Source organism: Talpa europaea (genome assembly GCF_964194135.1).
Source record: "Talpa europaea genome assembly, chromosome: 8".
Classification (NCBI taxonomy): Eukaryota; Metazoa; Chordata; class Mammalia; order Eulipotyphla; family Talpidae; genus Talpa; species Talpa europaea.
The window spans coordinates 107,267,963-107,282,736 of record NC_140075.1 but is presented as its reverse complement, the minus strand read 5'-3'; the positions used below and the strand labels follow the sequence as shown (position 1 = coordinate 107,282,736).

General features: G+C 40.5%; 1 protein-coding gene across 4 annotated transcripts in view; it reads right to left on the bottom strand.

Annotated features, from left to right (window-relative positions):
• STON2 (stonin 2) overlaps nucleotides 1-14,774 on the bottom strand; it is a gene marked incomplete at both ends in the record, with an annotated part of 99,905 nt that overhangs the window by 13,824 nt on the left and 71,307 nt on the right. The gene's annotated exons all lie outside the window — the stretch shown is intronic.

Below are 14,774 nucleotides of genomic sequence, written 5' to 3'. Positions count from 1 at the left end.
GAATCTCATTTACAGGGGAATTTATTCTAAGGAAAAAACAGACAGACATGCTATGAAGTATATAGTGGTGTATTTATCATAGCAAATTTGTATGAGAAAAAATGGAAACAATCTAACTGTCTAGTAATGGGAAATTGGCTATACCAATTTTTTATATCTTAATGGAGTCACACATTGTCATGCTAGTCTTGCATGTTTATTCACAAGGATGCTGGTCATGATGTATGTGTTGAGTGAATAATAACCACAGCCTATAATTTGAGCCAGACTACCTATATCTGCAGCTTATTAGCTGGGTGACATCAGGTAAGTAGTTTAATTTCTCTGTGTCTCAGTTTTCCCATCTATGAAATAAGAAAAAATATTAAATCCAACATGACAGGGTTGTTGGGAAAATGTAATAGAGATGTTAATGTCATTGTGCCTGGCAAATAATAAAACATGCAGCGATGGCAGCTACTGTTACTGCCACTACCAGAATTATGCATTTTCATGTTGTAAAGTAGATATGTATTAAAAAAAGTTGGAAAATAATATTTCATAAAGTTTTATGTGAAAACAGATATCTTAAAATTGATTTAAAATATTTTAAGGTGCAACCTGTACCCCTATGTTTATTGCAGCACTATTTATAATAGGTAAAACCTGGAAACAACCCAAATGCCCAAAAATAGATGACTGGCTCAAGAAGATGTGGTATATATACACAAAGGAATATTATTCAGGAATCAAAAAAGATAAACTCATGCCAATCGCAGCAACGTGGATGGAGCTAGAAAGAATTATGCCAGTGAAATAAGTCAGAAGGAAAAAAGAAAAATATTGGATGGTTTCACTTATCACAGGAATATAGGGAAGCCAACTAAGACAACACTGTTAAAAAAAAGAAAAAAACAGTACAAAACACAACAAAGCAAAAACAGAAAATTATAACCCAGAGACATGCTGCAGGGGAGGAGGAGGGAGAGGGATTAGAGGGAGGGAGGGAGGAGCACAGGGGACTGAGGTGATGGTGCACGGGTGCCTTGGGGAAGGAAACTCTATGGGGACTACACCTGAGTGGGGGGGGGGGGGCAAATATTGTTTAAAAATGAACAATGATGTAAAAAATAAAAAAAAACAATAATGAAAAAAAGAAAAAAAAAGAAAGTCCCGGGGGCGGTGGGGAATATTTTAAGGTGCAAACACAGGTTTACTCTTCCTACTAATTAACTTACAGGAAGAAAACAACTGCTTAGCTGTGCTCCATGTGGATAAGACAGCTGCTAGATCTTTTCTGAGATGCTCAGGATGGGCACTAAGCCGCCAATAGTGGAAACAACGAGGAGGAAAGGCCTGCGAATCTTTGCAGTAAGAAACAGGCATAAACCAATTATCTTTGGACAAAGTTAACAACCATCTTTAATTCCATTTTACTGACTTATTAAAACAAAATCCAAACCAAAAAAAAAAACAAAATCTAGCATTATTTTATTTTTTATTTTTATTTTTTTTAAGATTTATTTATTCATGCATGCAAGAACTGGGGTACAGACCAGAGGTGCGGGTGATGAGAGGACTCACCAGAGACAGAGCAGGGAACATAACAGGTAGACTGACTGAAATACACTGCTGAGGGGAGCAGTGGGTGAGATAGGAGAGGTCTGCTGCACCATGTGGGTAGCTCCCTGGCTGGGGGTCGAACTCGTGCTGCAGTGGCTGCAGATTGTGTCATAGGTTGCATCTTAACCCCTTGAGCCACCAGGGAGGCCCTCTAGCATTATTTTAATTAGAATCACTCCACTTACTCCAAATTACTTTTATTATGACTTGGGAGGCTGCCAAAGAAAAGCCAAGTACAAAGATTTGGTGCTCATTCTACATCACAGGGAGAATTTCCAGAACCTCAGTGCTGCTTCCTACTACTGTCTTTACCAATGCAAACTAAAAAGAAAGGATGTGTTCTCTCAGTGTTAGACCACAATCAATTTTAACTTCTCAAAAGATAAAATTAAATGAAGTGAGTTCTAATCAATCAACAAAAACAAATCAGCAGCACAAGAAAAAGAACTACGGGAAAATAAACAACAGTTTCTATGATGTGAGAGAGACCAGATACTCTCGTATTTTCCCCAGTTGTTAACCTAATTTGTTACCACAATGACATGTGCAAAAAAGTCAGTGAGAGCTGTTTATTGGAATTTATTAGCAGTGGCAAGAACAAATATTCTTGGATTATTGCAGTTTTCTTTACATAAAATATTAGTCACTATAAGAGCATATACTTAAAGCTGCATGTAGCCGGCCTCAGATGCACAATAGTTACTTGAATATTTGTGGTGTAATGTGTCAAGTGAAAAAAGGAACACAGAATTAGGGGACTTGAAAAGTATTTTAGAAATAATAAGAGTTGACCCCTTCATTTGGCAGAGGAGACAAGTTTGAGTAAATTGCCCATGGGGAGATTAGAAGTGAGGTCCTGCTTTTCATTCTCTTTAACAGTGGTATTTCCTTATGCTTGTTCATTAAACTAAAGTCTGGTTAATTTTTCCAATTATCTTTGCGATTAGGAAGAATTATCCTGACACAACTTTTAAGAGCATTGTTCAGTGGAGTAAAAGAAGTTAACTAAACAAAGATTAACATCACTTTATACAGGGAAGACTTGGGGCATGAATTCAGATTTCCTTCTTGATGAGTGAGAGAAAGCAGTTAGTTATCTGGACCTTATTAAGGGAGCTTCTAACTAGGGTGAAAGAACTGAGACCTGCTGAGTGCTCACAATACACTATGATAAAAGGGAGAGCCAGAGGCTCTGAGTCTAGCCATCCATTCTTAGCATTATCTAGGGGAGAAGATGTTTGGATGATGGTAAAGATACCTGGTCAGAGATATCCCCAAAGCAAAGAAGTCAGTTCATCAAACTACCACTTAACCACTACTTGATAAAATTCTTATCAAGAAAATTCAACACTACAGTTGTTTTTTTTTTTTTTTTTTTTATTTGCTACAGGAGCTAGGAAGCAGTGCTGAGCAACTTCTAATGATTGGTCCTGCCAGCTCCATACCTGCTCATCAAGATGGGCTGAACCAACACATTTCTCTCTCTCTCTCTCTCTCTCTCTCTCTCTCTCTCTCTCTCTCTCTCTCTCTCTGTGTGTGTGTGTGCCTGTCTGTCTGTCTGTCTCCCTCTCTTTCTATCTCTCTCTCTCTGTCAAAAAAGTAAGCTTAATATAGAGGACTTTAAGTTTGATGGATGACCCAGGAACACCCCCAATTTCTTATGTATCCTAATCAGTCTTTTCTCGCTGGTTCTAAACTTTGACCTCTGAACCTTTGGATTCCTGCTTTTGGTTTTCTCCTCAAACAACTGAACTCCCACTCAACTGTCTTGCTGTTTCCCTGGCAATACGCATATCTGATGTCAGCTTTTCTTTTTCTTAGATGAAGGCGCCAATCTCCAACTATTTGGGTAGAGACCCCCCCCCCCCCAACACCCTGCTGTTGTCTGATGGGCCAACTCCAGTTCACCATCTGAGGTCTTAGGTAGGGGCAGGACTAAATTCCAAAATGTATGGTTAATAGAAAAATCAGCATTCATTTTAGAAGGTAACCTGTTAACATTTCAATATATCAAGGTATCTCAAAGAGGGCTAACTCATAATGAGAACTTCTGAGAATCCGAGTTTTACTTATCTTTTCCTGCCATAGCAAAATCACCATATTTTCCATTTACCCTCAACTATTTCTTTTTTTTTTAAAGATTTATTTATTTTTATACAAGAACCAGGGTACAGGCCACATGCACAGGAGGGTGAGAGGATTCACCAGAGATAGAGCAGGGAACAGAACTGGCAAACTGATAAAATACACTGCTGAGGGGAGCAGCAAGTGAGACAGGAGAGGTCTGCTGTGTCATGTGGAATTCTTCCCGGCTGGCTGGGATCAAACCCGCACGGCAGAGGCTGTGGACAGCTTCACAGTGTGGCGCTCAACCTCCTGCGCCACCAGGGAGGCTCTACCCTCAACTATTTCTAAGCCCACCAAAGAAGAGTGAACACAGAGGACTTTCTAGGACCTGAACCCTTCTGGATGGGCCATGAAGTTCTGCTTGGTGAACTGTTAGACTCTTCTATGGTGAGTTAAGAAGTGGAAATATTCTTTTTGTTTTGTTCAGGTGCTTAAAAGAGAGGGAGTCAGAAGTTACTGCAAACCAGAATGTATAGTAGAGACAAGGGAAAAAGGAGGTCTCCATCTTCACTCTGATTTGAACATGGTTTTATGCCCTGGAAGTTCCAAGGCTGGAGACCAGGAAAAGGATGGCCCAGAGGGGCACTGGGCAAGTTCCCACAGACAGTGGCAGATCTGCAGTGCCCATGCCCTTACCCTGACCAAGGCTTGACTGCCCCTTTACCACAGAGGATATCCCACTCGGGTGCCTCCATATCTTCAGTCACTGTTTACCTGGACACCACTTGAAGATACACTCAGCAACAGCCCAGGATGCTTGCAAACGTCAAGGAACCCTTGGACTTCTAAAGCAGTAGGAGGAAAGTCAAGTTCCTGGACTTTAGTGAAGGTCTAGGTGAATCATTGTACCCTAAAGCAGGGCTAGGAGGTACTGAATTCTACTGTTAAATTTGGTCAGATGTCTCATTTTCAAAGAGCCTCATCATTTTTGGGTAAGAAGGTTAAATCAGGTTTCTGGCTTTGTAAGATGAGCCCTTGGTGCTGAAATATCCAAGGAAGGTAAAGACACAGCTTAGTATGGTTAACATCTCTTAACCACAACAGTTAGAGACAGAAAAAAGAACCAGGTTTATGAAGGATTAAGACACACCCAAGGTTAGGTGCTTGGTGATTATTATCCTGGTTATGTTGTTGAGTAACAGAAGCAGAGTTGTGCCTTGGAGAGGACGTCAATGTGACCACATGAAATTAACCTGGGGGTGTCTGTCTCAGCAAAGGCTCCTCTCTTCTCCCTTCACTATATGGGTCTACTTTAACTAGTACTAATGTCCTTCTAATCAGTACATGCTCCTATAGGGCTGAGACTCAACATTCTCTTTATAAATGATACTTACAATTCTAATGTCCATTGTACCACATGAATCATGGCCACTTATTCTGGGAGTGGAACTCAGGTGTTTCACCTGGCTGGACATGTCCTACTTCAAGCACACACAGCATGCTTTCTAGCCTTTAACAGTCCTGGGACAGTTATATAGTAGTCATACTCTGGTCAGATTCAAAGTTCATTCATTTTGAATTTTAGTGATGGAAGCTGCTACTTTTCCAAAGCTGACTCTATAAATTCAGTCAGGGACTGATGACAAGGGCAAGGAAACAGTTGGGGGCCCTTGCACATGATCGCCTATGCTTGTGCACACGTGTATTAAGGTCAAGGAGAAGAAGGGGCATCTGTGTGAGTTGGTATCAAGCCTGACTCTCTTCCAATTGTTAACACTGCTGTGCTATAATACAGCTTTGAGGAGAAATTCAGAAAGTCGTTTGGAGGCAAGAGGCACACTCAGCCACCCTAAGATCATCCCTAGTAAAGTTATGGGCAATTCCTGCAAGCCAAAATGATCCTGACAAATAATTTCCAATCACCTCTATTAGCCAGAGCTTATTCCCAGCAACGACAATGATAAGGAAAAAAAAAAACCCAAATGGCTCACATGTGCAGTGGATTGCTTCTTTTCAATTGAATTTGGAGTCCATAATTTGATTTCATTTCAGTACTTGTCCAGCTCCCTCTTAGCTACCAAGATCAAAGGAGACATTCTGACAGATGATGGTAGATGCAATTTATAAACTGTAAACATCACAAGTTCAGATAGTATCTTAGAAAACTAGGACAAAGACTAATTCCTAGCATAACAATAGATTTATTCTAACAGGAAGAGATCCATTACTACTCCTGACCCTCTCAAATTTTTCAGTGGGCCTCATGAGGTAGGAAACCTGCAGACAGAGTGAAAAGCTATTGCCAGATGATCCTCCTTGGTCACAAAGCAAGGAGTCAGATTCTCTTTGGATATTTGAATGGAATCACTAGAGGGCAGGAGAACATGGGAGCTGAGTTACTGACAAGGAGGCACCCTGAAGAGCCTGCATATTTGTTCTTGGTGAATAGAACTTTAAAGCTGCCAAGGTTCCTAACCACTTGTGGGAGATCACAAAAATGGCCCCAGATACTCCCTTTCTCCCTGTCTTTGGCAGTCCCACCCCACACTGACTCTGAGCTAGAGCCTGTGACTGGTTTTAATCAAGAACAGATACACGGCAAGCTGAAACTTGAAAAGGGCGTGTGCACTGGGGCTCAGCCTCTTCTATGGTACTTGAAACCCTGACACCATCCTGGGAGTGAGCCTGCAGGGTACTGGGTGACCATGTGAAATGGGGGCAAGGCACCCCAATAGACTAGGCAACTAGGATCAGGAGTAAGCACCTAAGGAGATCGTCTCAGCCCTGCACAGACCGGGAACTGTGCAAGCTTGCCTGGATCCCTGATTTGCATAATCTTGAGCTAAACAAGTGGTTGATTTTGGGGTGGGGGTAGAAGAGGAGGCACACCAAATTCAGGGTGGTCTATAACACAGTAAAAGCTGATATAACAATTTTCCAAAGTCTGAGTCTTCCACTTTTCTTTTCATTCCATAAACCACTATATCCTTAGAATAAACTCCTTAAATAAATTGCTTAAAGTTAGTAAAATCCACTTCTGTTTTTTCAATCCAAACTCCTTGACAGTCAGGCAGGAGACAGATGAAAACATTGGGCAGATCTGAATTCCTAGAACTGTATAAACCTGTGTGGTTATTGTGCAAAAACATTTCAGCTTTACTGTTGCTCTCTCAACTCTCCCTTGCACTGTTCACAAGGAAATTGAACAGTATTCTTACTGCTTAAATAATATAAGGCACATGCTTCAAACTGTACATTTAGAGAGAAGGAATTCAAGACTCATCAAAACTGCCATCTGTGGCCTGGGTCACCCCAGGCATAAATAGGTGGGAAGCAGACAGGCCCCGACAACCATTGTCAAGGGGTCATGAGCAGGCCTGGGGCTCCAGGAGATTCCTATCCTGGCTACTCCACCTCCAAGTTCTGTGACCCCGGGCTAGTTACTTGAAAGCACTCTCCACTGTAAAATGATGGTAATAATAGTATTTACCTCTTAATTTGTGGTTTGGACTGAGTTAATGTACACACACAGAGCAAACATTATATAAGTATTTGATGTTATTTTCATGGGTATTCCTTAGAGCCAGGTAGCCCTGGGGAAGCTCTCAGAAAGAGACATTTGGCAATGTAGGAGTTTTGATGAAGCCACAGAACAGAGGATTTATTTCCAATCCTGGCTCTGCCACAAAACTTGCTGTAGTCTCAGGCAAGTCATTTCCCCACTGTGACATGGGTCAATCATAATCCTGGTTCTCATTTGAAAGCAAATATGAAATTACTTGTGTAAACATGCTTGCGAACATTTGAAAGTGCTCAGCTGCTGTGTGGTGGCGCCTACCGTCACTGTTCAGACATGGAGTGATTTTAGATTCTCCATTGGTCCTATTGTTTCTCGTGATGTTTGTGTGGGCCCCACGTAGATAGTCATTGCATTTTAGAGACAGACCATAAAAATGCAGAAAGCAGTCTTGGAATAAACACCTACTTACAAATATACTAAACCAAAACCTGCATGTTGAGAAGTTTGGTTACATGTCAGATAAAAGAGGCCACAGGCTTTTTAAAAGTCTCCCAGAGATCTTCAATGTTTCCAAGAAAGGAAACACAATCAAGTAATCAAAGAATGGGAGAAAGTGGAAGGACAAGAACTCTCATATCTTAAACAAGGTGAACTTAACTGAATTGTTCCCAGCTCCCCCAGGACCAGAGTTGAGTCTTCTTGACCTCAGCCAAGGGTGACTCAGGATTGAAGTCTCGTTGTAGCTAACGCACTCACAGGGGAATTTATTTTAAAGCACATCAGTCTCATGGATGATCCCATCACCAACTTCTAAAATAAGTTAACAGTCTATTTCTTAAATACCAAGATTAATTGTGATAATGTTTTTTAAAGATTTATTTATTTATACATACAAGAACAGGGGTACAGGCCAGATGCGTGGGAGGGTGAGAGGATTCACCAGGGACAGAGTGGGGAACAGAACAGGCAGACTGACTGAAATACACTGCTGAGGGGAACAGCAGGCGAGACAGGAAAGGTCTGCCGTACCAAGTGGATATCTCCCCAGCCGGCCGAGATCAAACCCACACTGCAGAGGCTGCGGACAGCTTCACAGCGCTGCGCTCAACCGCCTGCGCCACCGGGGAGGCCCAATTGTGATAATTTTAAGAAGTTCTATTTTAGAGCATTTGGAAGATGCAGAAAAACATACAATGAAAAGCACCTGAATCTTGCTGTCACCTGAAATGATCGATGTCACACTTTCATGTGTCCTTCAAGCTCCCCCTGAACATTCATAAACACTCCTACACGCACAAAGTAGGGGTTATTCTACATCTATCATTTTAGTGCCTATATTTTTTGCTTATCATTCTTAAATGAGAACTTTCATGAGACAATATTCAAAACAGAATGTGGAAGACATAAGCCCCAGAGGTTTTTGGCAGTGTTTGACCAAGTTGTTAGCAAAATTATTGTGTATGCTAAAGGAGTTTGCAGGACAGAGCAGGTAAATACATTAATTCTGGTACGTGTACAGGGTATGTGGACAGTAACAAGAAAGCATGAGCCTGGGTACAGGATGGTCAATGCTAATGATTTGCTTCCTGAAGTTAACTTGATTCCTGCTGACATTTAAAGTCAGAGACTTGAGTAGACAGAGATGAAGTAATGGGTCAGGACTTTTGTTTTGAAATCTAAAGCTCCTTGCCCGACTATGACTCACTATGAATGTTGACAAACATACTGCCTTCCACTCTTTAAAAATAGTAACCCCGTGTCCTACACTGAGGGCATGGCCCAGGGCTCATACTGAATCTTTTCTGCTGCTAGATGCACAGCCAGCCGGCACTTGGGTGCCTTGTCTCCTCTCTCTGTATATGAGCAGTCACTCAAAGGACCTAAAGGTGGGGTGCCTGCCCTTCTCGAAGCAGCTACATTTTAGGGCATGTTGTACAACACAAAGCACAGATTTGCTTCCCCAAAGACTTTACAAAAGCATGCACCAGAGAATATAAGGATATCGTTATTTTCACGAGGACACTTATGATGAATCTGATAAAGGTTGTCAGCAAGAAAGAATAAATAGGGCCTTCCTGTTGGCGCAGTGGGTTAAGCACAGCACTGTGAAGCTGCCCGCAGCCTCTGCAGTGCAAATTTGATTCCTGTCCAGCCAGGGAGAGTCCCACATGGCTCGGCAGATCTCTCCTGCTGCACCCGCTGCTCCCCTCAGCAGTGTGTTTTGGTCTGCCTGTCTGTTCTGCTCCCTGCTTTGTCTCTGATGAATCCTCTCACCCCCTCAGGCCTTTGGCCTGTACCCCAGCTCTTGTATAAAAATAAATAAATCTTTAAGAAAAAAAAAAGAAAGAATAAATAATCCCAAATGTATTTCGAGAGGAAGAATGTAACTATGCTCTCTAAGACCTTAAGATTTCTGGGTAATACTAAGAGAGGTACAGTAGCTCGCTTGCCCTCCTGTGACTATGCAGGTGCCTCTCCTTTTCTTTCTCCTTTTCCTAATAAACCTGTTCTCTTAAAATGTCAAAAAACAGACAAACAAACAAACAACAAACACAAAAGATTAAGACAGGTACAGAGCATGTAGAGGAGATAAGTACAAACTGTCTTCAGAATCAGGACAAAATTGAATTGGGGAAAGAGATTTTTATGGTGTTTTACTTCAAAGTATGAATTTGGAACAGGATTCTCTAACCTCACAGAAGTTTGGTGATTCTGGAGTGTGTCTGAAGTACTCAAGTAACTTTGGGAATAGAATTCAGATTTCAGGGCAGGAGAGGCGCCTAAAAGGAAAAAGGGCAATTACCCACCACCACCGCCTCCTCTCTAAGACAGCAGCAGCACAACCAATGCTTTCCATCCACGTATTATTGGCCAGAGTGTGCCCAGAGCCATACGGAAACATTCTCCATGACCCAGGAGATTCCTACCAGAGGCAGTTCTACTAGTATTCCTGTGTTAGCAATGGGCATATGGAGGCGCTGAGGTTAGGTGAGCAAGCCACAGTCGTGGAGCTGCTAAGTGGTAGAGCTAGGATTTGAATCTAGAAGGATGAGCCATACCCCTGGGCTGGTTATTTGGGGGTGCTGTGGCTTTGGGACAGCATCTCAACCTCTTTAAAACTATCTGATCTTTTTATTTCCCCCCTATTTATATTTTATTTTCTTACATCATTCATTTTTGTTCAATATGTGATTTCTCTCCTCAGGGGTAGTCCCCATAAATCTCCCATCACCACTTCCCCTGTGAACCATCCCCATAATCCCTTGTGCTCTTCTCTTCCTTGCTCTATGTCTCAGAACTACAATTTGCCCGTTAGTTTTGTCTTTTATTTTTCTCTGACTCTTTGTTCAGTTCCCCTATATTCCTCCTATAAGTGAAACTATCAGATATTTTTCTTTTTCCTTCTGACTTATTTCACTGAACCTAATCCCTTCCAGCTCCATTCATGTTGCTGCAAATGGCATGCGTTTATCTTTTTTGATTGCTGACTAGGACTCCATTGTGTCTATTTACATCTTGATCTAGTCATCTGTTTTTGGGCATTTAGGTTGTTTCCACATCTTAGCTATTGTGAATTGTGCTGCAAAAAACACAGCAGTGCAGGTTTCCCATGAAATTCATGTAAAACTATCTAATCTCAATTTTCGAGTCTTGGATTCCTCGCTTTTAAAAAGAATAATAATAATCCGGTCTAAACACCTCAATAGGGTCTGTACGACCAAATGAGACAAGTGCATGCCCATGAATGGTACCAGTAAAGTATATATTGCTATACAATTTAAATTCTTTTCATTATTACTGACAAAAGAAGAGTGTGCTTTTTCTTTCATTTTGAAAGTTTCTTTTTTTTTTTATTAGTACAAAAGTTTTAATTTTAATAATCAACGTAGGGCAATGAAATAGTTGATATTCACTGCTGGGCATATTAAGTACTGAGACAGAACAGAAAACAGCCTGTATCAGCAGCCAGTGATTAGGGGAAAAAAAGGAACTATTTTGACAAGACAATGCCTTAGAATGGCTCCTTGGGGTGCTCTGTGGGAGCAGTGATAAAGGCCCTTGCTCTAGTGGCTGGGGAAATGAACTCTCAAGGATTCTGGCTCTCCAGATAATGATTTCCTGTTTCACAAAAACAAAGCACAACAGCTGGAAATAACAGCCTCTCTCTGGTCCGGCCCCTATTCCACATCTAAGGCAGTATACTCTGTAAGGGCTGAAGAACGTGTCTCCAGCTCTAGGTCTCTAACCCTCAGCTGTTTCAGATGGACAAAAATGCCAGAACTTAAAAGCCAAGTTTGGAAAGAATTACTTGTGAGAAAAGTCACGCTGGACTCAGGCTTGATCTATTGGGAGTCATTAAACTCCCCCGCAGGGCTGATATTCCCGTCTCTACACCTCTGTCATGGCACACAGACAGGCCCTGTTGTGTTTATTTTCCCACTCTGACCAGCAAGATCCCAGACAAGAGAAGCTGCGTGAAAGAAAGTCTGCTAAAATGAACTGTCCTGGGAGCTTCCTCTGGGAACCTCAGGTTGGGACAGAGGACAAAACAGGCATCTTCTGCAAATAAATGATAGATGAAGGATGCAGAGAGTAATAGCTCACCATTAAATGACCTGTGAGCATATTACTTTCGGAGATTTGAGAAACATCCATGTCCAATCAAAGTGACTATGATATAATGACAGAAAGAGGTAACAGGAATGGGCCTGAAGTCTATTAATTAATCTAATTAATTACCTAAAACTGAAGAGAAGTTTCAAACACAAGTATTTGAATGGAATCACTAGAGGGTAGGAGAATATGTTGACTGGAGAAAATTTAGAAAATACAAACAAGTGAATGATATAACAAACAGCGTCCAAAGTTCCACCAAAATATGAAACAGTTGGCTATTAAGAATGTTGATGAAGGAGATGATTAGAATAACAGCAAAAAGTGTTCATAAATTAACACTTGATTTAACACCTTGTGCCACCAGGGAGGCCCTTATAATTGATTTTTAAATAAGATTTTCTATACTGGGATAATCCGGTGGGGGTCTGATTAATACTGGGATTATCAGGTGGGGGTCTGTGCCTGGTATTAGGATCTGTCCTCTTAGGCAACATCCTTGCACCTCCCAGGAATAGTACAGAAGTTATCCCTACATGCAGGGAATGAAGTAAATTGAATACATTGTATATCGAATATATTGTGAGAGCATCCCAATAAATGAAGAAAAAGTATCTTGTAAAGTTTGACATTCACTGATGACAAAAACTTGCAGCACAGTAAGGATGGAGGAGAACTTTCTTAGGTTGAAAAAGAACTTTCTTAAGTGTGCATATTTAAAAAAAAAACCCCTCTATTATGTAAAAAATAAAATCTGCTACCATCATAATGGTGAACATTGAATGCTTTCTCCTGATCACACCACTTCTATTCAATAATATACTGGAGTCCTTAGGCCCTGTGATGAGGTAAAGAAAAGAAATAAAAAGCAAAAGAGGTAAAACTGTCTTTATTGATAGGTAACATACTCAGCAAACCCAAAAATATCAACAAAATCACAGAACTAATAAATGAATGCAGCAAGCTCCCAGTATAAAAAATCTTATTTAAAAATCAATTATAGGGACCTCCCTGGTGGTGCAAGGGGTTTAGTCTCAGCACTATGAAGCTATCTGCAGCCACTGCAGCACAAGTTTGATCCCCAGACATGGAGGTGACCCACATGGCACAGCAGACCTCTCCTATCTCGTCTGCTGCTCCCCTTAGCAGTGTATTTCAGTAGATCTACCTGTTCTGCTTTCCACTCAGTCTCTGGTGAATACTTTCACCCTCCTCCCTGCCCCCCTGGCCTGCACCCCAGCTCTCGTATGCATAAATAAATAAATAAATCTTTTAAAAAATAAATAAAAATTTATATCCAGAATATATAAAGTTCCCACATGTCAATAATAAAATTATAAATAACCCAGTAAAATGTAGGTTCTTCATACAGGAAGTTTTATAAATAGTCTTATATATATATAGCACACAAAAAGGGGCTCAACATTATTAGTATCCAGGGATGCATAAATTAAGCTACAGTGAAATTCTACATCTCCACTGGAATGGCTAAAATTAAAAAGTATGATAATATCAAGTGTTAATAGGATGTGGAACAATAAAAGCTCTTATATATTGGTGAAAATATAAGATGGTAAAATCACTTGGAATTAATTTGGGCAGTCTCTAATAAATTTAAGCACTTATCTACTTTAATGATCTGGAAATTTTATTCCTATGTTTGTGTGCTAAAGAAATGAAAAATGCGTTCACGATAGATTCTTCAAGAACATTCAAAGCTTTACTTATATATAGTAAAAAACTGGAAACACCCCGCATAACCATTAATAGGAGAATAGATATGCAAATTGTATCATATTCAGTAACAGATTACCACTATAACAATAAGCCTATATTAATTTCTTTATACTACAGCAATATGATGAATCTTAAACCAAGATCTGAATCTCAAGTCACTATCACACCATCACTCATCCTGGTTTGATTCATTCACTTAATTCCACACTACCAACCCCAAAACGTAGATGCTATCAACCCTCAATTTTAATAATGAAAAACATTCAGAGCAGAAAAAGAATATCAAGGGTTATATTTATTCATTCATTAACTCATTTATCATTTGCTAAGCATAAACTGTTTGCTGCCAGACAGCATGCCATATGCTGAGAATATTATGTTTGCAAAGGTAGACATGAGATTTGCCTTCTACTACACACCCGTGCCAGGTACTGTGACAGGCTTAACATTAAAAAATTACTAAGACACCGCCATGGCCTTTAAAAGTCAGAGTCTAGCAGAAGAAAGAGGGAAATAAATGACCAGTTACAAAGCAGTAAAAGCAATTACAACACAGAATGCACTTACAGGTATACACAACATGCTATGTGAAGTCAAGAAAGAAAAGGACTGATAATTCTGAGTTGGTTGAAGCCAAACAGAGGAAAAGTGGAAAAGTTCAAGAGTTGGAACTAAATACACCAGGTGGGGATGCCCACTGAGTGTTCATGTTTATGAAATGTAGTTATCATTGGTGTGGGAATAAGAAATAATACCTGTAAAGATCTAGACACATACAGAAAAAAATCAATTTACATGTAGATTAGTTTTTGAACAATAACTGGCGTTAGTCACATTGTCAACATATAGGCCAATTTGGAAATTTGTGTCCATTTCCAGTAAGGCTCACCAGCACCTCTCTATATAAGAACATGATTAACATTTGGTCTGGTTTAAGACTAGATCCTAAACTGAGAATAATTGGCTGGCTTTTGACCTCCCTCCCATTTGAACCTGCCTAAGCCCCATTTTGAAACACAACACTGTGGATTAAATAGAAGTGGCTCTCTTAGTTTGAGTGGCTTTTAGAAGGGTAGAGGCCAGGACCCCAAAACATTCAGGCCAGTGGGATTAGGAGCCATTTGCAGTGTCGCCTTGTACAAAATCATTCAGAAGCAGGCGTTCTATCAGCTGCCTCCTCTATACCTATCTCCCAGAGCTGCTCAACTTAATCTGCATCCGCTGCTCTACCATA